Source organism: Artibeus jamaicensis, unplaced genomic scaffold, assembly GCF_021234435.1.
Source record: "Artibeus jamaicensis isolate MK-2021 breed Jamaican fruit bat unplaced genomic scaffold, CSHL_Jam_final contig_233, whole genome shotgun sequence".
In the NCBI taxonomy this organism is placed as follows: domain Eukaryota; kingdom Metazoa; phylum Chordata; class Mammalia; order Chiroptera; family Phyllostomidae; genus Artibeus; species Artibeus jamaicensis.
Genome location: NW_026521486.1, coordinates 42,924,703 through 42,951,991, shown reverse-complemented (window position 1 = coordinate 42,951,991; position 27,289 = coordinate 42,924,703). Strand labels below are relative to the sequence as shown.

The 27,289-nt window shown below is 40.7% G+C and overlaps 1 pseudogene; it reads right to left on the bottom strand.

Annotated features, from left to right (window-relative positions):
* Positions 1-2,676: 2,676 nt before the first annotated feature.
* LOC119041639 (small ubiquitin-related modifier 3-like) overlaps positions 2,677-27,289 on the bottom strand; it is a 34,861-nt pseudogene continuing 10,248 nt past the window's right edge.

The following is a 27,289-nucleotide window of genomic DNA, read 5'->3' as shown; positions in this document are numbered from 1 at the left end:
TGAGCAGGACGGCTCTCAGCCCTGCCCAGTGTGGGTAAACGGGGTCATTCTCTGGCAAATTTATAACATATTTTAACGTTCTTTGTTACTCCACCTTCAATTTTCTGTTACCTCTTAATGGCCGCCTCTACCCCGACTTAAGGAATCCCATATCCTCTTTTTTCCTCCTCCTCCTCCTCCATGGGAAACTGATTTTGTAAAAATTATGCTTGTCAGTTAATACATAGAATGTTGATTGAATGTGAATGAAGTTTGATGAACATGGTAAACCAACCAGGCTTTTGATTCAAGCTCCAGAATCCAGGGGCTCAGGACTGTTTGCCTTGGTACCTGCAGCTCTGGCTCAGTACCTAGCAGGCAAGTAGCAGACTGTTGTTGAAGGGATAATGAAAGAGTTAGTTTCATTTCACTTGAAGAAATTCAAGCTGGAGGGGTTAAGAGAGGGCAAGGCTCTGGTGGGGTAGAAATGTCCGGAGGTTTAGGACTGTGTGTGAATTGAAATCTCAGTAGGTCCCCTCTGAGGGTAAACCTGGCGGTTCTTCTGGGTGTTGGAGGGTTTCTTCTCCTTCCTCCCACACCCTAGCCTTTTTTTTAGTCTCTGGGACAAAGAAGGAGGGAGTGTGGTTCCTGCGTGCTGGGAATCCCTTTATAGTTATTTTGCTTCAGTTAGGACTAGCTACATCATTTGCCGGGCCCAAGGTAAAATGAAAACAAGACATCCCTTGTTCAAATCTCTTAAGAATTTCAGGAAAATTAAAACAACAGTGAAATATGACTTCGCTCTCACTAGGATGGCTATAATTAAAAATAAAACAACATGGACTATAAGTATTGGTAAGAATGTGGAGCGATTGGAAACCTTATACAGTAAGGCCTCACTTAGCATTTTTCACAAGTGATATAATATATAGCAAACCCACTTTTGCCATAGGCTAATTAATATAAATAAGAGTTAAGTCCCTATGGCATACTTCTGATCACAAAAACTCTACCACATTTCTAAATAAATACCTCAAATACTTCTAATATGAAACACTGAAATAAATGTGAGCTATACTAACATTGAGAAAGATTCATAAAAACAAGATCATGATTTTCCAACATCATTATTCTAATGATGGGATGGTTATTCTAATTCAGGGATGCTGGTGGCCAGAGCCTATCCTGGCAGCTCAGGGCACCATGGGGGACCCAACCCTGGACATCAGAGATGGTTGAGCAGACAGGAGATCTCGGCTCTGGTCCTGAATTTGCCAATAGCTGGCTGTGTCGACTTGAGCAAGTTGCTTAACCTTTCTGAGCCTCAGTGTCTTCCCCTGTGACATGTGGGAGTTGTAGACTTAAAGCCAGTAGTCAATAGATAAATTATTAGCTGAATTTGCTGCACTGGAACTTGCACAACCCCGATCTACCTGTCTCTAAAATCAGACCACTCCATTTTGATCATTTCCTAGGTTGGTATATTCACTGTTTACAGTAGTAAAGGACAACAAAGAATGTATAAGTTGTGAACAAACAGCAGAGCTGACAGACACCACATCCACACCCCAACAGCAAAACACGAAGGAAAGGCAGTATTCCCAGCAAGCAAGAAGATGGTCGGGGTCTCACTGTCCAGGGACCAGAATGAGGCGGGGCAGGGCCACCAGGCAGCAGGGGTTCCACACAGAGGAGCAGTTGCAGAACTGACAGTTTAATAGGTGCAGGTTCCACAAAATTCCACAGAAATGAAATCCCAGCTAGTGTTTGGAAAGCGGCAGAGCAGTCCCTGAGAAGGACATGAAGTCATCTTTGCACGGGACCTATCCGTAAGCGCACTTTGAAGCAGCTCTTCTGCACCAGAACGTCACTGCCAAATCAATACTTAATCCTATTTTTCATGTAGAAACCGTAATTATTCATCATAAGCAAACACTGGGAGAACTCCGAGGCCACAGTACTACTAGAAAGTGAGAAATGTGGGAGTTGATTCTTTTGTATTAACAAAGGGGCACACCTAAAACTAATACAAACTAATATTGAATGTAACCTGTAAATGAAATTTTTTACAAAAGGAGAAAAGCCCATTTCGCTGTGCCCCATTTTGCTCATGCCCTGTCGGGGGGCCCTGGACAGACACCTGCTCAGGCGGGCACTAGGGAACAGAGCGTCCAGGGCCATGCCACTGAGGGACTCGGTTATTTTTCTTCTCACATTTTACAAAGCATTCCAGGATTCTCTCTTCAACTTTCCCATTTTCTCACAGAACTTAAACTTGTAATGTTTAGCAACAGGAAGTTTGTCTCCCATCCCGATAATGCCCCCAAAGCTTGTCCCACAGAAGCACCCTTACTTCGTTGACATGAGCTCTCTACATGATAAAATAAGCAGGAGGCTTACTCAATACCTCCTGGATAAGATCCCCATCTAGACTGAAACAGGACATACACCACACAAGCTTCAAAGAAATGTCATAAGAGGGAGAAAGACAAGAATGAAAGCAAAAATAAACCCCCAAACCTCACAACTCAATTCTCCCAAATGCACATGACACTGTGGCTGGCCTGGTTTCAGGTGAGGATTCTTCCCGGCAGACAGTTTCAAGTTGTGCCTGCATTGTGTCAGAGAGGAAAGGAATTCTGGTGGGTATCCTTCATTCCTGCAGACTCCTTTGAGATTGGCATGGTCACATGTTCACTATTCAACAGCAAATGTGTGGATGGTGGCAAAGCAGGGCTGGTCCCTCCAGAGACCACATTCCACAAGGCAGCCAGTGACCCGCAAGCCTCCTGTCTTTTGCTGGAACACGTGATGGAGCTTTGGTCCTCCATCTGCAGCTGGGCCGGGGTGCCTGCTTCATTACTTGGCTGTACATCAATCCTGAATCTAATCTGCCTCATCGACAAGCCCTGTCTCTCACAATAGGCCTTCATCCGTTTTGCCGGTGGGGTGTGTCTCTTGATCTTGAACTGGACCACAGAGCCATCCTGCCTGACCCCTCTCAGGTTGACGTGATCATTCTTTGCCTTCACTCCTTCCTTGGGCTTCTCCTTGGACGTGGCTGTGAACGGTGCAGGGTGGCAAAGCTGCAGTGGGTAATTAGGCAGTGCTGGAGCAGACAATCATGCTTTCTGGCCACCACTCCCCGTTGCAACTCCAGGTTGCTATCTTTGGTTAACTATTTTTCAGTTTTGTCATGTGGGATTGTTGTGAAAAGTGAGATAAATAACATTTACTAAGTGCCTGGCTCAGGGTAGACCCCCATTAAATGTTAACTATTGGTTTTGGTGTTACCAGAATCTAAAGTACTGATGAGAATGTGTCATTCGAATACATCCTAGTTAGATCTGATATCCTTTAATAATTGCAGGGATCCTTTTGTCTGGTATAGAAGACCACGTAGAGTGTTAATGTGGGGTGGAAGAATATATTTTACTCCAGCTTCCTGATTTAGATTGTATCAGCAGGGAGGTTTCTCAAAAATCCCACCTACATCTACCTAACATGTAGCTTACGTGTCCTGAGAACGGAGCCATCCATAAGAAAGATAACAAAAAAAAGTCAGGAAAAATACCTGCAACCGGATACGTCAATGTGGTTTCTGAGGTTAAACAAACTAAGCTTTGATCTTTGGGAAGGAACAGCTGCAGAAGTTCGGACCTGGAAGGTTGCTTTGCAGGCTGGGTCTGACCAGTTGACAGAAGCCTGTCACAGTTCTGAGTCTCCAAGGTCTTTGTCAGGTATTTTTTGTTGTTCTTTGGTCCCAGAACTTCATCAGATTTACATGTTGGAGATATAATTAGCTATAGACTGATTGCAAAGAATCAGCCATAATTTAAAAAATACAAATTAACATAAAATGGCAAGCATTAAAAGTTGATGTTAACTTGAAGCTCATTTATTTTTGCATCCAGATGAGCCTTATTAAGTTACTTAGTCCATCTAAATATCAGGATTTTTTTCTCACAAGCTATGCTGTGATAATGTTTTACGTGCCAAACTCTGATAACGATTTTGAAAAAATGGAGGCCCGGGCTGCTCTTGACATTCAACTTTTGGTCTCTTCCGTGACCCTGAAACTGCTATACAGTTGGGCGTATTTAAAAAGTACAAAATCTAAATAGGGACTTTATGTTTTCTAACAAGCTTTCAAATGGAAGTTATATTTTGACTGTCGGTGCCCTGTGGTTTTCTTCACTGTCAGCACAGCCAGTAACTTTGGGCAGGTGGATGGAGTGCAGACAGGGAAAGAATGTACGGAAATGTAGCAGGGCTGTGAGATGCAGTGGGCTTAAATAAGCAAATTAGGCCAATTGGCTTAGAATTATGATGGTTGGCTTTCTAATGCATATTCAGAGAGGGCTGAAAAAATGTATGGAATTTAATTGTACCATAAAGCTGTCATAAGAAAATATATACTGAATATCAAGTAGGGTAAACTTCTTCTGGAGAGTTATTCTATGAAAGTTAAAAAATTTAAAGAATGTTATAGTTGAATACATAACAGGAAGAAATAGGTGGTGCTGGCGAACAGTTTTTAGAACAAGAAAAAATTACACAAACATATTTAATAGGTGAAATATATTTGATATAGCATACATATTAGCAATTTCCTCATTGAATATGTAAGACAAGTTTGGGAAAAAGAATTTAAAATGTGAGATTATTTTAACATTTTATAATCCAAAGGCTTAAGACAATGTGTCAGTAATATTTTGATAACCATTAATTTTGTGATGCATTAGCACCAATGGATGGATTTTGTTCCTTTGTTTTGAAAACCTAATATTTCTATAAACCAGACTTAAAATGACTGAAAATACCTGTAGTTCATCAATGAGAGGTTGCTCCTCAAATTTTAATGGGCATACAAATCACTTGGGAGATTCTTTTTAAAATGTGGTTTAAAATTATTTTTGAGGTAAAATTCACATAACATAAAATTAATCATTTTAAAGTATCCGTTTCAGTGGCATTTAGTATATTCAAAATGTTGTACAACCATTATCTCCATTTAGTTCCAAGACATTAATGCCATCAAGGAAACCTCATAGTCTTCAAACAGTCCCCTTCCTCCCTCTTCCTAAGACCCTGGCAATCAACAGTCTGTTCTCTGTTTCTATGGGTTTACCTAGTCTCTATTTTCCAAGTAAATGGAGCCATACCGTGTGTGATTTTGTGTCTGGCTTCTTTCACTAAAATACAGATTTTGATTCAGTAGGTTCAAGGGCAGAGCCTGGGGCTCTGCATTTCTAACATGCTCCCAGATGATGCCAGTGCTGTGGGTGTAAGGATGGTGTTTGGGTGGAGCTGGGCTCCCAGATGGAGGGGCTGCGGCCCAGTGAGGAGCAGGGCAGGCCAGAGCGTGCCCTGGCTGACGTCATCGGGACAACCAGCCTCCTGAACCACTGATGGAATTGAATGGTGTTGAGGATCCGCAACAGATCTTTCCCACAGAGCATGTAAAAACGCAGAGCATGTGTACTGTGATTTACGCTTTCTTTTGTTGAGTTATTTTTGCCATCCGTATCAACGGCTGACAAAGTATGGCTGGGAGTCCAAGTCTAGCCCACTGCCTGTGTTTGTATGACCTGCAAGCTAAGGATGATTTTTAGTTTCTTAAATGGCGGAAGAATAATATTTTGTGGCATGCAAATATTGTATGAAATTCAAATTTCAGTGTCCATAAATAAAGTTTTCCTGGTACACAGCCATGTTCGTTTGTGTACATATTGTCTGCTTACACGTTAAAACAGCAGAGATGACAGAGACCATATGGCTGCCAAGACAAATATCGTTACTGTCTGGTCTTTTATAGACGAAGTTTGCCAACTCCTGATCTATATGATTACTTCTCACTGCGAGTGCAGAATACAGATAGCCTATTAAGTCCTTGTGAAGAGAAAGGCATATGAAATGAAGCACACAGATCTACAGTTTAAATGTTATCAGAAAAAATGGGCTCCCACAGGTGAGTGTTACAAAGCACAGCTTTTAAAGAAATTCAAATTTTCTACTTAAAACAAAGAGCTAAACATCAGACTTCTGCTCCTGACCAAGCATTAGAACCCTTTCCCCGCCCCCCCCTTTTTTTTTTAAAAAAAAAGCTATTCTTGGCCATCTATTTTGAGCCACTTCACATTTCCATGGCTGTAAAGCTGTATGTGAAAATGTCGAGTGCTTTTTGAGAATGGATTTTACACTTGCCATTTTCAAGTACAGTGGATTTACACTTCAAAAAGTCAGACACGACTTCATAATTGAATCGCACCTGATCTTTTCAAGTGCTGGGCAAGGACAAACACAGAACTAGACTAAGTTTTTAGAGGCTGAATCTGCCCTGAATTCAAGTCCTCAAAATGAATAATATATGACTCGTGCAAGTAAAATGCAGGCAAGGAGGAAATACTTCTGAGTTTCAGACCAAGTTTTTGATGGAGGTTCACAATGCTAGTTCTCTTGGATTATTTTTTGGTATTTAAAAAACAATGGGCTGGATGAGCTAGGATGTATGATATACTCACATTTGACTGGGAAAGACGTTAGGGCAGTCTTTAAGGAAACGACAGCCTAAGTTTTAGGGATTTTCTCAAATTTTCATACCTTAAAGATAAATAGATGACAGGTTGCCATTACCAAAAGCCCAAGTTTTCCCCTAAGAAAGTTTCAGTAGAGGTTGTTGACTACTCAGAATCAACACTCGATGACAGACATACACACACATCTGAACTGTCACAAACGTGGTATCTTTGTAGCTCTCTTGAGAAAATGGAATGTATTTAAACCTGGTGTTCTAGGAAATATATATTTAAAAATTTTTTTTACAAAGAACACTGACTTAACTTTAATTTTTTAATTATTTTATTTTATTTTAGATTTTATTTATTTATCTTTAGAAGGGAAGGGGAGAGGGAGAGAAATATCAATGTATGGTTGCCCCTCATGCATCCCCTGCTGGGAACTGGCCTGCAACCCAGGCATGTGCCCTGACTGGGAATCAAACCGTGTTCCTTTGGTTCACAGGCCCGTGCTCAATCCACTGAGCTACACCAGCCAGGGGTTAGGAAATATTTTTTAAAATATAATGAATTAGGAAGCCAAATGAAACATTTCTCTCTGACTCACTAAAAAGCAGACAAGCAAATATTTTGGCAAAATTTAGGCTCTTTGCACCAAGGATATGCACTAATTTGAGTCTTTGAGTTTTATTTGCTTCTTAAATACTAAAGAAGAAAAAATTGTACTTAAATGTTTCTAAGATAAAGTTGTAGGTACAGTATGGAGATACTATATGTAAATGTGCCCTAATGACATTTGTTTTATCAGGGCAGCTGGGCGTCTCTGTAAAATTGGAATGTGCTATGCAGGTATTGCTTCTGTTAAACCTGGTGAATGGTGTTTGAAATTCAGAAGGAGCAGAGGGAGAAAGAGGCCCAGAGAACATGGTCTCACCAAAAATGGAGGGTTGAGGTTCCTCTAACACATTGTCTTCTCTTCTTTTCCTCTGAACATCACCTATATAAAGTTTGCCAAAATGCACAGTTCTCCATAGGACCGTACTTCTGACACCAACTGCAAGTTTGCAGGGCTTCTCAAAACCCTGCTCTGGTTACATAATCTGCTAGAAGGACTCACAAGAATTCACTGAAACCAACTATAGTTGTGGTTATGGTTCTTATGAGGAAGGATACAGGTTAAAATCAGCCAAAGAGAGGCATCAAGGAAATGCACTGATTTGCAGAGTCTGGGAAAAGCCTCTGTTGTCTTCCTGCTGGCAATTCCTGACAACATACACAGAGTACTGTCCACCAGGGAGGCTCACCTGGGCTGTGTTTGCAGTATTTTCACTGGGACGTTATTAATAGGTGTAGGGGACCGGTTTGTCTTGGCCTGGCAAATGTGACTCAGCTCTGTATGGAAAACCTACAGATGCGATGTGGTGGGCAGGAGCCAGACCTTCAAACTGAGTTTTCCCATGGGAATCAGGCCTAGAAAATGCATATAGATTGTTATGGCTTACTCTTGCTAAAACTCCATCACCCTGGTCTAAAACAACAAATGTGTATTGTCTATCTTCAAGGTAACTTCCAAAGCCTGTGTGAGCTCTCCCAAGGACAGAGCGAATGAGCTCATTGCCACCCCCCTCTGCATGCTATTTTTATTTCCTTGATTGTACCTAGAATGTAGACAGTAATATTCTATGTGATAGATAATAAATCTTTCTATGATGTAAGACCCCAGGAAAACAATAAAAGCCTGTCTAGGCAAGGGTTGGGGTGCTCCCCTCTTCAGGGAGTGGCTGAGGCACCATAGGCACTCTCCCCTTGAGAGAGCACTCGTGCCTGTTCCCTTTTTCCACACAGGGTTGTTGTCACCTGTGCATTGATTCTCATTGTCAACCACAACAGGCGGACTCTGCTGGACTGGGTCTGCAACAATAGGCATGATTGATCAATTGCCTATGCAGTTGAACTCAGTCACCAGGTTGACTGAGACCATGACACCCAAAGTTCCCACTCTAAATAACATGGTTAGTCTTTCTGTCACAGCCAACCACCCCCAACCTAAGACTGTCAGGTGTGGCCAGCCCCAACCCTACACAAAAATGCTTCTATCCAGTATGTCACAGGTGACTTCCCAGAAGCCAAGGGCAAAGGCCAGACCTCTCTTTGGGCAAAGCACATTTTCTATTATACACTTTTTTTTCAAAATAAAAGAAAAGATGTTTGGACCCATTTTCCCAGAGGATTTCCAGTCTTTGGGTTATTCCTTTCCTATGTCCTTAAGCACTTTGCTTTACACTGGAGATTAGTGAATAAATGGAGAAGAATTAAGGTTTTTGTGTCTCTCACTAAGTCTCTCATCCATATCCCAAAGACAAGGATTTTTGTTTGTTTATTTATTTAGAGGATAGTAAGACCTTTCATTCTAGGTAGACAATTTCAAAGACAAATCACTGTAAAAATGTAGAGACCATCCATTTTTCTAAATCCATTAGGATTAGGTGTTCTATAGAAAACACAAATTAAACTTTTATCCTTTTCATTACTTACAACTGTCTGAGACTAGCTTTATTATTTCTGAAATGATAAAACACATTTATTGTAAAAATTTCAAATGATAGGATGAAGTAAAAAAGAATAAAGGAAAACTTATCAGACATTTCGCTACTCAGAGATAACCAATGTTAATCATTTTATTTCCTTCTTATCAATTCTAACAAACTGCAATTGTTCTTTTGCTGGCTTTCTTGCCTGTCTTCTCCACTGGACCATGAGCTTTGGGAGAGCAGAGACCAAATAGCTTTTGTTTACCATTGAATCACTAGCTAATTACAGCAGGGCGTCTGGCATCATCTTTAAAGATATGCTTAATGAATGGTGAACGTGCATCTAATCAGATTTTACATATATACACATATATATGTATATATGCATATATTTATATATATGTCTGGCATCATCTATACATTTATATAGGTTTTAAATATAAACCCATATAAATTTATAAATATAAATATATAAATATATATTTATAATAGATTTACATATATTATAAATATATAAACATACATTTACATTAATATAAATATATAAACTTATGTTTATATATCTAAATTTATATATTATAAATATATAGAAACATATATATATAATCTGATTAGATGCATGTTCGCCATGCATACATATACATACATATACATATATGTATATATATGTATAAAATGTAAGATCTATGGAGTCAGAGCTTTTTGTATGTTTTGCTTCACTTATATGTTCCAATGGTCAGTAAACTGATAGCCAGGAGCAAATTTGTCCAGTAGCCTGGCTGTAAGAAATGGTTTATTGACACAGAACCACACCCATTTGTTTACATATTGCCCATGGTCACTTTCGTGGTCGGCTGGCATAGCTGGGAAACGGTGGCTTGAACCACACCCCTGCAGAGCCCAAAGTAGTTGCTGTGTGGGTCTCTTCATGACAGGTTTGCTGACCTCTGCTATAGAACAATGTCTGTTACTTAGTGTCTGGCAAATATTTGTGGCCTGAATAAATTTAATGTGAACTTTTGTATACTGTGTATTTCTTATTAAACAATATTTTAAATATCCTATTAGTTTAAATAGTTGTGTTAAATTTCATTTGCACACTAAATATATTTGACTAGCTGCCATTTATTGGGCATTTAGGATGTTTCCTTTTTAATTTTTTTCTGTTGTAAATAGCAAAACAGCAAACATGAATCTTTTCCTAGGTATGCAACTATGTCAGGGTAAATATATAGAAGGGGATGATTTCTGAGTTATAGGGTAATCACCTTTTCACACTTCTGATATATTTTGGCAGATTGTTCTCCAGTGAGGTGGTATCGATTTATACTCCTAGTGTACTAGTCTGTAGTACCAAATGCACCAGTGCATTTCCCTGTGACATGTATTGGCACTTGACATTAAGACCAGCATTTTCATTCAGGCAAGATAGAAACATGGAAAAAAAGTCAGATGGCAATCAGATGACTTCCGAGCTCTTTTGGTGATAAAACTGCCTTGTCCTGCCACTGTGATGGAGATATAAATGGCTTTTACTTGCCAGATTAAAAGCATGGTGGTGTCCTTGATTACATTTACATTTATCACTAATTCCCTGAGCTCCCTAACACAGGGGAAAGATCATTATGATAATGAAGGCAGCTATTTTTAAACAAATGTATGCATGTACATTTTGGAACTAGAGATGTTACGTGCTTCTTTAGAGAGTAAAATATGCTTCATGCTATTCATTTGTTCAAGGCACAGCTTTATATCCATAATAAAATAGAACAGAAATAGAAATAAAATAGAAAATTGTTTAAAAATAAGGGTCATTTCACCTTTAGAAAAAAGAATGAGGCCATCCAATTTCTGGGCACACTGATGGCAGCTAAAGGGTATGTGTACGAAGACTTCTTTGGGAATTTGATTCAGGAGTTCACGACAATGAAAGCCAGGACGCCTGTTGCAGTCCTGTCTTCCTCCATGCAGCGCTTGCCCAGCTGTCTTGCAGAGAGGTGTGCACTAGTAAGTGCCTAGCTGCAGAGTGGGGGCTGAGGTGGTGGAGCCATCCTGCTCTCCTCAGCTTTTTTGGAAAGCCAGCTGGAAACTGAAAATAAGCTGCATTAGCAGTGCCCCATGAGGGGGCTGAGGGTTAAGTTCCTAGACTCTAATGCTAAGCTTCTAACGCTTTAAACCTTCTGTCAAGAAGATTACTGACCTTCGCTCTGATGCAATGCAAAAGTTAGCAGGTTGAGTAGTAAAATTTCAGACCTCTTAGTCACAGATGAAAGTAGTTATTCAAAAAGAAGAAAAGCTTGCTCATGAGCTGAACCGAGGAAATAACTTCACTGTGCAGAAAAGGGCGCTCTTGCCCTCCTGTTTAATGACTAAGACTACAGATGCATAGAGCAAAATGGTGTGTAATGGAATTTCAGTAGCTGTGAAGCAGGTAGGGTACCACGAAGAAGTCAAAGGGAATAAAAGCATAATGTCTCACTGCCTGGCCTCAGTACATGGCTCTCTGGCACCCAGCTATTCTGTTCTCCACTGGATCGACTCAGCAGAAAACGAAATAGGGGTTTGGAAATCAGCTGGTGAACAAGATGATGAAGTAATACCAACAAGGCTCTTCAGAACTGGAAATCTTTTTTGAGCCATTGCCACAGCTCAAAGGCCTCCAGTAGATGTTCCAGCCTTTTTTCTTTTTTTTTAAAATCCTCACCTGAGGACATCCTTTCATTGCCTTTTAGAGAGAGAGGAAGGGAGAGAGAGAAACATCAGTGCAAGAGAGAATCATTGATTGGTTGCCTTCCATAGGTGCCTGGACAGGAATGAAACCTGCATCCTTTTGTTATGGGATGATGCTCCAGGCAACCGGGCTGCACCAGCCAGGGTATGGAAGCTCCAGCTTTTGTGAGGTGAATGTCTGAGTTACATATAGTAAGAGTCAATGCCTCCCTAGAAAACTACAAATAATGCGCAGGAAAAAACTGTCTTCCTTATTCAGACTTTCCAACTGACTTTTCCTTTTTTCACTGTGCAAATATTTTCCCCAACTTATGCATTAAGGGAGGAGAAATATGGTTAAAAAAGTAAAACTGATGTACCTCTATGGATAACCTGCATCCAGGAAACAATTGTCACTACCTGCAAACACTGTGCTTTACAGATCAGACATCACAGGATGTCTTCATTTTCTTTTTACTCGTGACTGTCTACGTTGTAGAACACAAGAGAGAATGTTAGCAACCATCTGGAAATTTTGTCAATGGAAATAGGGGACATTCTGTAACATATCTGAGGTGTGCAGCTGTGTTCAAACCCCAAGTTAGCTGGATAATCGCCACCTTTGTTTCCAGCTTCCTCCCGGTTTCTTTTACAAATCACAATTGACAACTGGAACTTAACCAGGAAAGAAAATCCATATGATTACTGATTAGATTACTCAGGAATAGGGAATATTTATTTGTTAAATGACTTCCACAGGTTATTTGCTGAAAGACAGCTACTAAACTAGAACTCCTAAATTAGGATTATTGACTGTAACTCTTGGGTTCCGTGTGTTAGAAACACAGGGGCATCACAGAAGAGTGGATTATCATTTTAGTATAGAGTAGATGGTGGGTGGATGGGAATATCTCACTTAATTTAATTTTTTGGAAATGCTTTATTTTAATGAGATGCAGGTCTGGGCAACCATTTAGTTACTTTGTTGTTAATTCCTCAGATAGTTGACCATGGCCAGTTATACCCCAAAATGGCAAGAGTCAATTTAATTACTGTATAGGAGCTTTATTGTGATTGATTTTTTTTGGCAACATCTGCCTTTTTCAGCTTTTGTTTTTTCCAGGCTAAAATTGCGGTGACCTAATTCTTTGAGTAGAATATTCTTACCTCCACGAATGCCATTATGTAGTAGAGAAGATTCCAAATGACTTTCCAAGACTTTTGTTCCTGACCTTAAATGTTCCCTCAGCTCACCACCAAATGGAGGTGAAGTCACCTTTCTGCGCTTGTCAGGTTTTTCAATTTTCACCTGAACATTAACTCTATCCCTAGCTCAACTGTCTGCTCGAGTCCAAGGATCCGTCCTGCACTGACAGTGTGAAGTAACTGTACTTTCGTTATATTCTGAGGAGTGTTACGCAAAGTTTGCTGCTGTGTTCCCCGGCCCACAGAAGACACGTTCCAGGGCTCCCTGCGGGCCCCTAAAGCTGCAGACAGTACAGGTCTCTGCATATGCTATGTTTTTTCCCTGTTTATACCTATGATACAGTTTAATGCATAAATTAGGCACGGTAAGAAATGAGCAATTCTTACTAATAAAATAGAACAATTATCACAATATATTGTGATAAGAGTTGTGGTGATACCTCTCTCTCTCTCTCTAAAAAGATCTTACTGTACTGTGCTCAGCCTGCTTGTGCTGATGGGTGAGGACGCAGTGCCTGCCCGTTGAGATGAAGTGTGGCGAATTGGCGTGGACATGGGGCCGTAGCATTAGGCTACTGCGGGGGTGGCTTGAGCACAGCACTGCGACACGGGGACGGTTGCTCTGATGACCAAGAGGACTGCCAAGTGAGTTATGGGTGCTCATCATATGCAGCGTGCATACATTGGACAAAGGGGTGATTCTCCCACTCCTGGGTGAATCAGAGTGGGGCAGCGTGGGGTGTCCTCGTGCTACACAGAACAGTGCACAATTTAACACTTATGAATTGTTTATTTCTGGACCATGGCTGACTGTCTGTTACAGAAACCATGAAAAGTGAAACTGTGAACAAAGGGGGGGGCTACTGTATACTACCTCTCAAGAGCTCAGTTGAGATCAGTAGTGTTCACAGAGGGTTATATGAAGACTATGTGGTTTAAAAGTCTCCTAGATAACCCCAAAATATCCCTGGCTAAAGCCAGGCCTGCATAAACCTATGAACTTGAACTGCTTCATATTGGCCCCTTGCAGATTTGTTTTTTATTGATTTGATGTTGGATTTGCATTATCAGCAGGGTGACTCACTATCATGATTGGTCTCAGATAGTCCTGGTTTTAGAACTGAGTGTGCTCTGTCTCAGGAATCTTCCTGGTCCCAGGACAAACCTGAACAGCAGGTCACCAGTCCATCACACAGCCCCATGAAACTCACCTGCACATCTCATGTAAGGCTGTAACGATCTTTATACGAACTCGCAGGAAGTATTTCCTTTGGTCTTTGTTTTTCCTCAGCAACTCTATATTTAACCAAGCATCTTAAGGTTACTGTGAATTGTAGAAGTGATAAATTTACTTTCTTTTGTATTGAAAAAAAAAGAGCCAAATTTATGGCCCTGCTAAGGAATTTATTTTTTTGTATTAGCCACATGCTTGGCTCCATTTTACATCATTTCCCTTGGTTTCTTTATTATTTTTTATTTCTTTATCCTCTTCCTGCCACCTGATATGTTAACTTGTATTTACATATTCATGAAAACTGGCTTTGGTGCTTTTTTGTTAAAGAGGAGGCATAAATAGAAATTGCTATGTTTCACCACAAAACTAATGCTGTGGGCCAGATTTTCCAAGAAGAGACTCTGATGAGGAAATCTTTATGCGGGAAGTTTATTAGGAAGTGCTCCCGAGGTCCGCAGAGTGAGGGGAAGGGAAGGACCAGGACAGAGAGAGGAGTTGGCTGCAATGGTTACAACAAGGCTTTAGGCAGCCCCAAGGGGGCTCTGGAGCTGGGATGGCCCTTCAGAGTTTCCTGGCTTTGGGCTGGTCCCTCCGTTCCCTCCCCGCTTGCAGGAGCTGTGGAAAGTGGGCTGGCCCTGGATGACATAAGACTTTGGGAGAGGGTCTCTCTCCAGCTGAGGGCGAATGTCTGGGAGGTCAGACAGTGGGGGCTGTCAGGCAGTAGCTGGCCCACAGCTCGGACCATGGGCCTGCCACGTGTCACAGTGTCCTCCACCAGGAGCCTCTCTTCCCCTCCAGGGCACCGCCCCCTGCGCCCCCCCACCCTTGACTGAATGGCTGTGGAGTAGCAAAAGGAGCAGGGGAGTGTCAGCTCTTTACCTGTGAAATAAGACAATGTCTCCATTGCAGAATTTTTGTGAAGATTAATCATATATATATATATATATATATATATATATATATATATGACATCACAGAGCGTGCCATGTAGTAGACACTGAATAAATGGTAACCACTTTCGTTTGTCTCTCTCTTTCTACCTGGGCCTAATGAATCAATATATGCTGAGTAGATCATTTTACTTGATGATTTGACTGTGTGTGAAGGTAGTTATAGCAGTTTAGTTGAGGAAAAGAAAACAAAGACAATTTGAAACACGCATGTCCTAACACTAATAGTTATAAATGAACAGCCTTTTGTAACAAATTAATAGCAAAAGAAAAATGACAAAATTTTCTAGGTAGGTTATTTGAAAGTCTCTATGACAGGATTATTCGTGAGTCCCATGAGGCCTCAGGACGAGGTATCAGGGGAAGCCAGAGGGGCAGGTGCCGAGGTGGCGAGCAGCTTTGATACTTTTCTGGCTGTAATTGGACTCCTTCCACTGTGAGCATTTCTGTGACCTACTTTTTTTTTTTTTTTTTTTTGGTCAGGCACTGCGAAAGCAAGAGACCAAAAATAGAAAAGCAGAAGATGAGAATAGGGGTGGTTAAGGAAAATGAAAGAATTTAAAGAAGGCGAGACTGTCTTAAAGCTAAAACATTTAAGAGCAAGACAAGGTAACTATCACTAGTGATGCATTTTTAAATAAAATACTTCTGAGGCTAAGTACTAAACAATATTTTTAAAAAATATTTTATTTATTTATCTTTAGATGGGAAGGGAAGGAGAGAGGGGGAGAAATATCAATGTATGCTTGCCTCTTGTGTGTCCCCTGCTGGGAACTGGCCTGCAACCCAGGCATGTGCTCTGACTGGGAATTGAACTGCAATACTCTGGTTCGCAGGCCCGAGCTCAATCCACTGAGCTACACCAGCCAGGGCAGTACTAAACAATCTTAAAGGGAAACCAATAAAATAATGCTGAGGTAAAAAGAAATAGGAGAAAATTTAAAACAAAAGAAATTAAAAACAGCACAAAAATATTTCAAATTCTTTTAAACAACTATAGCTAGAACATTACATAAATGTATAACCAGAAGAATTATTATTTTTTTTAATTTTAAAATATATTTTATTGATTATGCCATTACAGTTGTTCTATTCCCCCCCTTCATTCCCCTCCACCCTGCACACCCCTCCCCCACCATTCCCCCCTTTAGTTTATGACCACGTGTCTCAAGTTCTTTAGATTCTATATTTCCCTTACTATTCTTGCCCTTCCCCCTATCAATTTTCTACCTACCATCTATGCTACTTATTTTCTGTACCTTCTCCCCCCTTCTCCTCCTCCCACTCCCCTGTTGCTAACCCTCCATGTGATCTCCATTTCTATGGTTCTGCTCCTGATCTAGCTGTCCTCTTAATTTGCTTTTGTTTTAGGTGTGGTTGTTAATAACTGTGAGTTTGCTGTCCTTCCACCGTTCATCTTTTTTATCTTCTTTTTCTTAGATAAGTCCCTTTAACATTTCATTTAATAAGGGCTTGGTGATAATGAACTCCTTGAATTTGATCTTATCTGAGAAGCACTTTATCTGTCCGTCCATTCTAAATGAAAGTTTTGCCGGATAGAGCAATCTTAGATGTAGGTCTTCGGATTTCATGACTTGGAATACCTCTTTCTAGCCCCTTCTTGCCTGTAAGGTCTCTTTTGAGAAATCTGCTGACAGTCTGATGGGAACTCCTTTGTAGGTGACTATCCCCTTATCTCTTGCTGCTTCTAGGATTCTCTCCTTCATTTTAATCTTGGCTAATGTAATGATGATGTGCCTTGGTGTGTTCCTTCTTGGGTCCAACTTCTTTGGGACTCTCTGAGCTTCCTGGATTTCCTGGAAGTCTATTGCCTTTGCCAGATTGGGGAAGTTCTCCTTTATTATTTGTTCAAATTAAGTTTTCCACTGATGGCTGTTCCTCTTCCCCTTCTGGTACCCCTATAATTCAGATGTTAGAACATTTGAAGATGTCTTGGAGGTTCCTAAGCCTCTCCTCATTATTTTGAATTCTTGTTTCTTCATATTTTTCTGTTTGGTCCTTATTTTATTCCTTCTGGTCCACTCCCTTGATTTGAGTCCCGGTTTCCTTCCCACTACTATTGGTTTCCTGTGCATTTCCATTCATTTCAATTAGTTTAGCCTTCATATGTTCCTTTAATTTATGACTAAAATCAACCAGTTCTGTGAGCATCCTGATCACCAGTGTTTTGAACTGTGCATCTGAAAGTTTGGCTATTTCTTGATTGCTTAAGAGTTATGGGCTCTGGGGCTTTGAGTTCTTCTTGAGCCATAATGTTTTGGTCTGTTTGCGCTTGTTACGTATGAGGAGCGGAGCCTTAGGTGTTCACCAGGGTGGGGCGACCGAGGTCGCTGGGTTGTGACGCTGTATGTGGGGGCGGGGTCACAGGGGGGCAATAGCGGTCCCCTCTGCTGCTTCCCGCCACTGGGGCCTGCATCTGTCTCACTGCTCTCTCCTTCCCTGGTTTATCTGCGTGTGAATGTGTGACCACTGTGGTCAGCCCTCAGTGGGTCCGCCCGCTGCTGCTCCACACCTGGGATCCGCCCACAGCTGCCTGCGTGCCTGTGCCTGGGTCGTGCGTGCCTGCGTCTGTCCAGTGGATCTTTCCTGCCCGACCCCGCTCTGCTGCTGGCTCTGCCCCTCTTACCGGTTTGGCTGAAGGGTTCGTTGTTGTCAGACTTCCGTGTAGTTCAGTTTTCTGTGGTTTGGCTGTGTTTTTGTTGCTAAAACTTTATTGTTTTTAAACTTGGTTGTGCGAGAAGGCACAATGTTTCCACCTATGCCTCCATCTTGGCAGAAGTAGTAGAATTATTTTATAAATTACAGTTCAAAGACATAGAAAGTAAGACCAAAAATGGTCTACTTAAATTTATGACCATAAAGAAGCCATTTAAGTATATTCATCTTATTATTTTCAAATTCAGTGTCTGGTCTTTTAAGAAGTCATTTGGTACATAGCATGCAAATGTACTTAGAAAATGTGAATGAAGAATCACTGAATGATGGTAGAATGCCATTATGTTCAATTCCCTGAGAAGACATTTGGGGATTGTCAGAGCAGTTAGAAAATCAAACTCATCTCCACCACCATTACACCCCTTACCCGCGATTTGGAAAAGAAGTTTGTGGCTGCAAAGAAATGTTTAAATATAATGTGCAGATTATCATTAGTCACTTGGGGTACTTATTAAAGGCACTTTTTCTTGGAGTTTCCTCCAGTCTACTGAATCAGAATAGCTGAAGGTCGGGCCTGGGAATATGCATTTTAACAGATGTGATGGATAATGCTGGTGCTCCGAATGACACCAGCAGGACCACTGTTCCGAATGACAGGCCTAGTCACATTGGACTGGGGAGGAGAGCACTCCTGGCTACACACCGGGGCCCACAGAGTCACACAGAGAACACTCACCTTTGACAAGTCTTCTGCCTCCAAGCTGAAACTGACACAGAAAGAGAAAATCAAACAAGGATGCTTATCAAATATGTAGACAACTCAATAGAAAGAAGGGTTCACAAGATAGATGATAGCATTAAAACTCAAAAGGGTCTTGACAGGCTGTGAAATGGGATTGAAATCAAGATGTTGAAATGTAATACGGATAAATGTAAAATTCTATACGTGGGTTGACAACAAACATTCACCACACCAGGTCAAGATATGCAAAAGCCACTTGGTAGGAATTCATGAACGAGGACCCAGGAGATGCTGCTGACTGTCGTTACGACAGAAGCGGCTGCTAATGAAGCTTAGATAATATGAGGCTGCGTCAGTGGAGGGAAGCGGAGTGGGACAGGCCGTCTCCAGTTTCTCCTGCCTGGTCAGGGTGTGGTCCTCCCTGGATGCACATTTCCAGGAGAAGGTTGATGGACCAGAGCCCCACCAGAGGAAGCAGCCAGGATGAGAACATCTCATAATTATGTTACAAGGGGGGTGACTGAGATTTAATTTGGAGATTTAAAAGGCGTCTTGTTTTTTTCAAATATTGGAATGTATCTATCATTTACAATAGGGAACAATCACAGAACACAGGAGACAGACCTTCAGGAAGCTAGAGCTGGAAGAACTGAGTAGAACCAAATAGACCAGACAATTGTTAAGAGAATAACTGAAAAAAAGGAGATAATTTTGTAGAAAGTCATTTCAGCTGAATAGATGATGCAGAAGACTAGTTGGAAATTAGACAGAAAGTGAGTGGCAGATACGTGGGGGCCACATTTGTAGACCACAGGTTCTAGAATTTTGGCAGAGAAGAAAGGGGAAAGAATGGATGAATTCCTAGAAGAGTCACCAGACTGAACTGTAATTTTGTTTTATGGATAGAGAACTCCTGTGGGTATTTGATGGAGTGACTGGATTTAGGTTTGCAGATTTACATCTATTATCCAGCACAGTATTAATATGCTATGCCTTTTCACTCTCAGGAGTATTCTGGTATGGCCCGTAAATCTCATGGTGTTGCAGTATAGAAGGGTGAGGGAGGTGAGCCAGTGGAGAGAGCATGAGCCAGGAGGTTTGTTAGTGAACATGTACAGTGAGGGAGCAAGTCTGGCCAGGTCCTAGCTGGGCAGCAACAGCTGGGCTGGGGTTGTGGTCGGACTGGGGAGCTCTGGACAGGTGCTGTGGATCCAATGGCTAGAGGCCAAGTTCGGAACTTGGCCAGATCCAGCAGGGCTCTGGCATTCTGTCTGGCAGTGATGGAGCCTTTTGCATTTTAATAGAGGATTCTCTAAAAGAGAAGGAGGGCTTCAGGGCTCCAGTGGATGTGGGCGAGAAACATAATCTGGGGCTTCGAAGGCCAGCTTCAAAGTCCACTGCTTTTCAAAGCATGCTGCCAGTGCTCTCCTCTTAGCTGGGTTTTCTCTCTCCTGAGTGGAAAGGAAAAGATCTTGCTTCATTAGCAAAAGGCAAAAAGTGGAAACCTATTCAACCAGAGTGAGATGTGTAAGTCTAAACCTTGAACCATGATAAATATACCACCAGGGAGGGTTGCAGACACTGCACTTTGCTGTGAGTGCACATTTAATAGGCCCCATGGATTTGCATGTCCTGCACGATTCCCACGCACAACAGGCAGACATAATGCCCCGGGCTTTCAAATGCAAGGGAACCCGGACTACCAGCCATCCTTTTAACTGTCCTTTTAACAGTCAAACTGTTCTTTGGACTCTTTGGGGCTATATATATTTCTTTCTCCAATACGAAGGATAGATGGTGGTGTTACATTCTCGTCTCTGGTTAAGACACAGGCATTACCATCAGAAACTGGTGGAAGCTTATTTCTATTACTATTTGTTTTCTGCCTTTGGGCAAATGACTTCATGTATATGACCTCAGTTTTCTCATATGTGGAATGGGAATAGTGACAGTACTTCCTAAATTTGCCATGGGGATTAAATGGGATAGTGCATAGAAAGTGATTAGCATGGTTAGCCTGCTACATAATTAGTGTTACTAAATAGTGCCTTTTGCTATTTTTATTCTAATTATGCTGCCTTGGGGTGAGATGTGTGAGGAAAGCTCAGTTTAGTCAGAGAGTGCTTCAGCTTGGGCCCTTCAGGAAACGCTTCCTGAGCACTTCAAGTGAATGAAAGGACTTTGCTCTTCAAGAAAGTCACTTATCAGTAATGAGCTTTGTGCTGTTCTTGTCCAGTGGGTTTCGTCTGTGCACTCTGAGTGAACCTCACTTGACTCCCTAGTGACATGGCTGTGGATTTTTTGAATAATATTGAATAACAACAATAGTGGGAAAACAGCATTCCCTGAGTGTTATAACTCACACGACAGTGCTTAAGAGTTGACCAGTGTCTTCAAACAAAATGTATGTGTGTGTTTGAGGATATTTTCCTCATTGTAGCAGTCACGTGGCTGTGGGTGAAGCACATGTTAGTTGCTCCATTCTTTTGGTTGAACTCACCAGGTCTGTAGAACTGCTTTTGAAAAAGAATGTGAATTGAGAAGCTTTGATGAGAATAGGCAAAATTACACTATGCTTTTTAATCTTCTATGATTTTTTTTGGAGAGCGTTATGGACTCAGATTTGGTGGAAAATTTAATCTGTGGTGCATGTCAGAATTGCAGATTCATAAAAAATTGTTAAGTCCTTCAACCTTGGAATTAATAATTTTTACCATTTCTTTTTATTTTTTTTAGCAAAAGAAGTGATGCATTGGCCATCAGCCAGCATTGACAGCTTTGGAAGTGACTACCTTGTCTTTCTCCCCTCCCTGCTCCCTCAGACATTTATTTGGCTTTTATTGTGTGCAGCTAAGTGTTGAAATATACAGCATAATGTGCTTTTAAAAATACTTGAATTTAAAATATTTCTGCGTATTGTTAACGTGCCTTTCCAGCTAGCCTGATTTTTTTTCTCCGTGGGTTTAGTTTGTGGGTCTGGAGCCAATTTACATAACTGATGAGAGCAAGCCTAGATAATTTGTGACCCATTTTTGTCAGTAGTTTTTCTCCCCCCCATATGCTAACATGGCAATTATGATAGTTTACACCAGCCTGGCTAATGAATTTCAGATTTGAATCTCAGGGAACTGTAGGTGTGAGGTTTTCAGAAACACTTAGAATCATTGAGTCTGAGTTCTCTCATCTGGGGAATAATGGAATTAACATTTTACTAAAGTATGATGAGAGATATATTTTGTAATTCTTGATCTATGGCTGTTTAAGGCCAGAACTTTAGCCTGTGTACTTCTTAAAAGAAAAATATGACTAACTTGATAATAGAGATTTCTGGGCCGTCCTTGACATTCCTTTATTAATGACAATGCTAGCAGTGACACCAGTAGAAAATAGATGAAAAAGACTCATAACTATAACGGCATAATAATTAACATGTCACTCGAGGTCCTTTGGCATTATAGTTGGAGGTAATAATGAAAATGTCACTTCCAGTTAGTCTATCATTTATTAAGAAGAAGTAAATGAAGTTCTCAAAATACAGGTCAAGATTAATAGGTGTTCCTGGAGCCCTTAGCTGCAGGGCCATTTTAACTTTAGTTTGGTGCAGAAGCCACCTTGTCACTGTCTTCCTCTTGCTGCTGCTTCCTGGTTCACGTGCCTGTCATGCATTCTGCCTGTTAGTGCGGCCTGTAAACAGCATGGGCCTTGGGGCCAGTCACACTAGAAGTGAAATCTAGGGTGGTGGACTTATAATTTGTATGACACACTTCACTGTTGTGAGTCTGCTTTCTAAAATGCAAAATGAAAGTAGCAATACCTTGCTCAGTGTGGTTGTGAAGATTGGATGTTGCAAAACCAGATATAACACACTGGGAACATTTATTCAGTACCTTCTCCAGGCCTTATCAAAATCAAGAGTTGTAACATTGACACGATCTAATAATCGAATCCACGGTCTTTGTCCAAATATTGTCCGTCTCCAGCACACCTCAGATACTGTTTCAGCTGTTAGATCTAACAGTGAACCAAACAGGGTGATGCTCCTGTTCTGTCAGCACTCCATATATGCCATTTGTGGGACTAGTCATTTGCATGTGTATGTATAAGTTCAAGTTTCAGTCTGATACTGTTATTGACTGTTTGTGCCCCCCTCCTGTCCCAATTTGTACGTTAAAGTCTTAACCCCCTGTGTGATGGTGCTTGGAGATGAGGCCTTTCAGAGGTGATTGGGGCAGGAGGGCAGGAGGGCAGGAGGGCAGGAGGGCAGGAGGGCAGGGCCTTGGTCTTATGGGATTAGTCTCTTTGTAAGAAGAGACACAAAGCTTGCTTTCCCTCCTTCTCTCTGCCACATGAAGATGCAGCAAAAAGGTGACCATTTAAAAGCCAGGAAGAGCGCCATCTCCAGAACCAGGTTATATTGGCACTCTCAACATGACTTCTATCACCCAGAGCTGTGAAAAAATAAATCTCTCATACATAGGGTTTTTAAGCCACCCTATCTATTGCTTTTTTTTTTTTTTTTTTTTTAACGACAGCCCCAAAAGGCTCAGATGGATAGCATACTCCTTCTGCTTGGAAAAATTCCGTTGACATTGCTTACAAAATAGGTGTGCAGGCAATGGTTTCTCTCAGTTTTTTTTCAATTTTTCTTTATTAGAGAGGGGGGAAGTGACGGGGTGGGGAAGAAACTTCGATGCCAGAAAGAAACATCGATTGCTTGCCTCCCATATGCCCCCCAACTGGGGACCGAACTCACAACCCAAGCATGTGCCCTGACCAGGAACTGAATCCACAGCCTTTGGTTTTGAGGATGACACTGCAGGCAAATGAGCCACACCAGCCAGGGCTCTCTCAGTGTTTATTTATTTGAAAAAGTGTATTGCTCCTTCATTTTTGATAGACAGTTTTGCTGGGTATCAAATTCTGGTTGGTACCTTTTGTCTTCCAGCACTTTAAACAAGTCACTCTCTTGCCTTTTGGTCTGTATAGGTTCTGATGAGAAGTCTACTGTAATTTCATCTTTGTTCCTTTGTGTGTAGTATATCTTTTTTTCTTGGGCTATGTTCAAGGTTTTGTTTTCTCTTTTCTTTTCAGCAGTTTGAATGTGATATACTTATGAGTAGTGCACAAGGGAAATAGAAGCCTTATCTTCCTTATAAGCATCAGGAGTGAGCCATCAAGAATTTCCCCTGCTGTTTGACACATGTTGGTACTTTATCTATGGGGCTCTTTCACCCTGAGTCCTCAGCAAACCCTGTTCAGATTTTAGGAGCTAGCTCGATCTTATCTCCATGTGACCTTCATTGAAGATGATGAGTATCATGCGGTACTTTCTTCACTTCCAAAGTCTATCCTTTGACTACAAAACGTTTTACACAAAATCTATTCTCTTTCCTATGAAATGATTTCAAAATGTTTCGTCATTCACAACCTTCCTTTAAAAATCAGCCCATTTTTTAAGCAGACTTTAGAAATCAGCCCATTATTTAAGCAGGCTATTTTTTTGTTCTTTGGTTATCATGTATTGTCAAGTAAATCCCTTCAAGTCTTTCCTCTATTAGTATGATACATTTTTTCTACTCACATGAGTACTTTAATTAGATTGCGTTCCTTCTTAATGGGTGACTCTCAAGGTGAGGGAATGAAGGTAGGTATGAGCCACACTCCAGAAGGATCCCATGCTTGGTTTTATGCTCTGCTGTTGCTATCTTGAAATCCTTAATAACATTTAAACAAAGGACTCACTCCACACTTCCACTTCACACTGGGTGGCTCTGAAAATTATGTGTGTGGGTCTTTGGTTTGAGATTAATATTTTATTTTTATTTTTTTATTTCTTTATTTCCTTTTTAAAAAAATTTATTTTATTTTTAGAAAGAGGGGATGGGAAGGAGAAAGAGAGGGAGAGAAACATCAATGTGTGGTTGCCTCTCATGTGTCCCCCACTGGGGACCTGGCCTGCAACCCAGGCATGTGCCCTGACTGGGAATCGAACCTGCAACCCTTTGCTTCACAGGCTCACACTCAATCCACTAAGCTACACCAGCTAGGGCTGGTGTATTTTAGTTGGGAATTTGGATAGCCAGAAAATAGTGTAAAGGTATTAGGTGTCTTGGGCAGATAGAAAGGAGAATGCAAGGGCAAAGCCCATCCTGAGTCAGCCATTCTAAAACATTGTTCTTCAGGCCATTTCATTTATGTGTTATTTATGAAAAGGCATTAATAATCACATTTCAGAAAAGCATCAAGAAAAGTTAAATAGCTTTTCTTGGGCCAGAATGTTTGTCTTTTTAAAAAAAATTATTGTTCAAGTACAGTTTTCTGCCCTTTACTGCCATCCCAACCTACCCCCTCAACCCTCTCCCCTCCCTGCTGTCTCCACCCCTCCCCCCTTGTTATTGTCCATGTGTCCTTTATACTTGTTCCTGCAAACCCTTCTCCCCTTCCCCTGAAATTCCCTCCCCTTTCCCCTCTGGTCACTGTCAGCCTGTTCTCAATTTCAGTGTCTTTGGTTATATTTTGCTTGTTTATTTGTTTTGTTGATTAGATTCCTGTTAAAGGTGAGATCACATGGTATTTGTCTTTCACTGCCTTGCTTATTTTGCTTAGCATAATGCTTTCCAGTCCCATCCATGCTGTTGCAAAGGGTAGGAACTCATTTCTTTCTGCTGCATAGAATTCCATTGTGTAAATGTACCATAGTTTTTTGATCCACTCATTTACTGATGGGCACCTAGGTTGCTTCCAGCATTTGGCTATTCTAAATTATGCTGCTATGAACATTGGGGTGCACAGGTTCTTTTGGATTGGTGTTTCAGGAGAACATCTCAGTCTTTAATTTGGTGAGCAGCACCATGACTAACCCAAATGGGATGTCACCTGCAGCATTTCCAAAACTCATTTAACTGTGGCCACTGGTTTGTAGGAACAAGTTTTGGGGTCACAGTTTTGGAACACAGTTTGACAAATGTGGGCAATATTGCAGGCTCCTGGGGCAAGGAGACTTGCTCCTGTCAGTAGCTTTGGGAACTAGACTTGTGGATGAAGGAATAGGAAGGGTCATTATTTTCTACTTGTATACCAGAGGTATTGTTGTATGCGATCAGTCTGAGATTGGCTTTATCCCCATTTCTACATGCAGATACCCCCTGGATCACATCTTTCCTTACTGTCCTCTTTACAATTGCCCTTCAACTTATGTCTTGGTCAATTTTACCCTGATGAAAGATGACTGACTGTTAAATCATGTGTATATATCTACAATGTGCATGTCTCCATTGGAAACTTTGGAGAGATATTCTTTAAGGGACAAAACAAACAAAGAAGGGAGGAGTCTTGGCCTCTGTACTACAGATGACCGAAAACATTTATAACAAAATGAATGGAAGCATTGGTAGGAGCCTGGGCCCTTTTCTCTTCGGGGATTCCTGTGCACAGCATGCTCCGCGTATCCCATTATAGCAGCCCTGGCTGGGAGCTGTAGAAATAGCACCACTAGTGATCCCGTATTATCCTCTAATGTAGCCATCAGCTTTACTCTATAAATCGGCTGGAAAATGAGCCTGCAGTTAAGAAGCTTGTCTAACACACAGGAGACCACTAAGAAATGTGTTAGTGGAAAGAAGGAGGAGTAACTGGGAAACACATAACAGGAGCTGTTTGGAAGTTGGCACAGTTAGTGGGTAGATTGCCAGTGAGTGTTTATTATGTGCCCATCGCTTGCAGAGCATATTTAATATCTAATAACAGCATGATTTTGAGCCGTGTTTCTCAATTCTGGCTCAGTCACATATGAAAATTAAAGAAATACATATATATATATATATATATCAAATTACCCTACCTTCCTGAGATTCTGATTCAGTTGGTATGAGATAAGCCCAAGAATCTGAATTTTCCACAATTTTTTCCAGTGATTCTAATGTTCAAAAACTATTAAATGTTGAAAAACATTGATATAGGCAATAGAATAAACTTTGAGCAAAAAGCATTGAAAATGCTTTAGAGTCCCAATGTTTATCTTAAAAAAAGCAAATATTAATGTAATCTGAAGAACATCTTTATTATCCAATTTTCTAACAGAGCCTATCCTTAAAGAATATTTTTGATGCTAAAAAAAACTATCTAACAGTTTCTGAGATTAAGGCCTTGTGCTAGTATTCTTTTAATTATACTTTTATTTCATAATCACTGCAACTTTTAAAAACTGTTTTTGTTGTTTTTCTAAGAAAATAGTTATATATCAGACAATATTATAAATGCTCTGTGAAGCTCTATTATAATTAAAGGACTGTATGTATATCTATGATTTTTAAAAATTGTGCCCTTCCTGGAATATCTTCAGCAACTACTGTGAAATTTTCTCATCATTGAGTTTTTACAATTCAGTTTTGCTTTATCCCAAATTTCCCAATGTTTTATTATGAGAACAACTGATTTTACAATGAACGCACACATTCTCACTGCCTGGTATCTACCATTAACATTGTACTTTATTTTTTTTAACATGTATTTTTTTGGTTATTTGTCCTCTTCACTTAATCCGTTTTAAGTTGTGGTACATTTGAAAGTAAACTGAAGATATCAGTACATAGTCTGAATATGTATTTACAGTTTTTTGTTGTACTAAGAAATGCACATCTCTTAAGTATTAATTTACTGAGTCTTGACAAATATAAAACTCTTTACAACATGCACCCTTATCAAGATATAGAGCATTACCACTGTCTTACACTGTTTTCTCATTC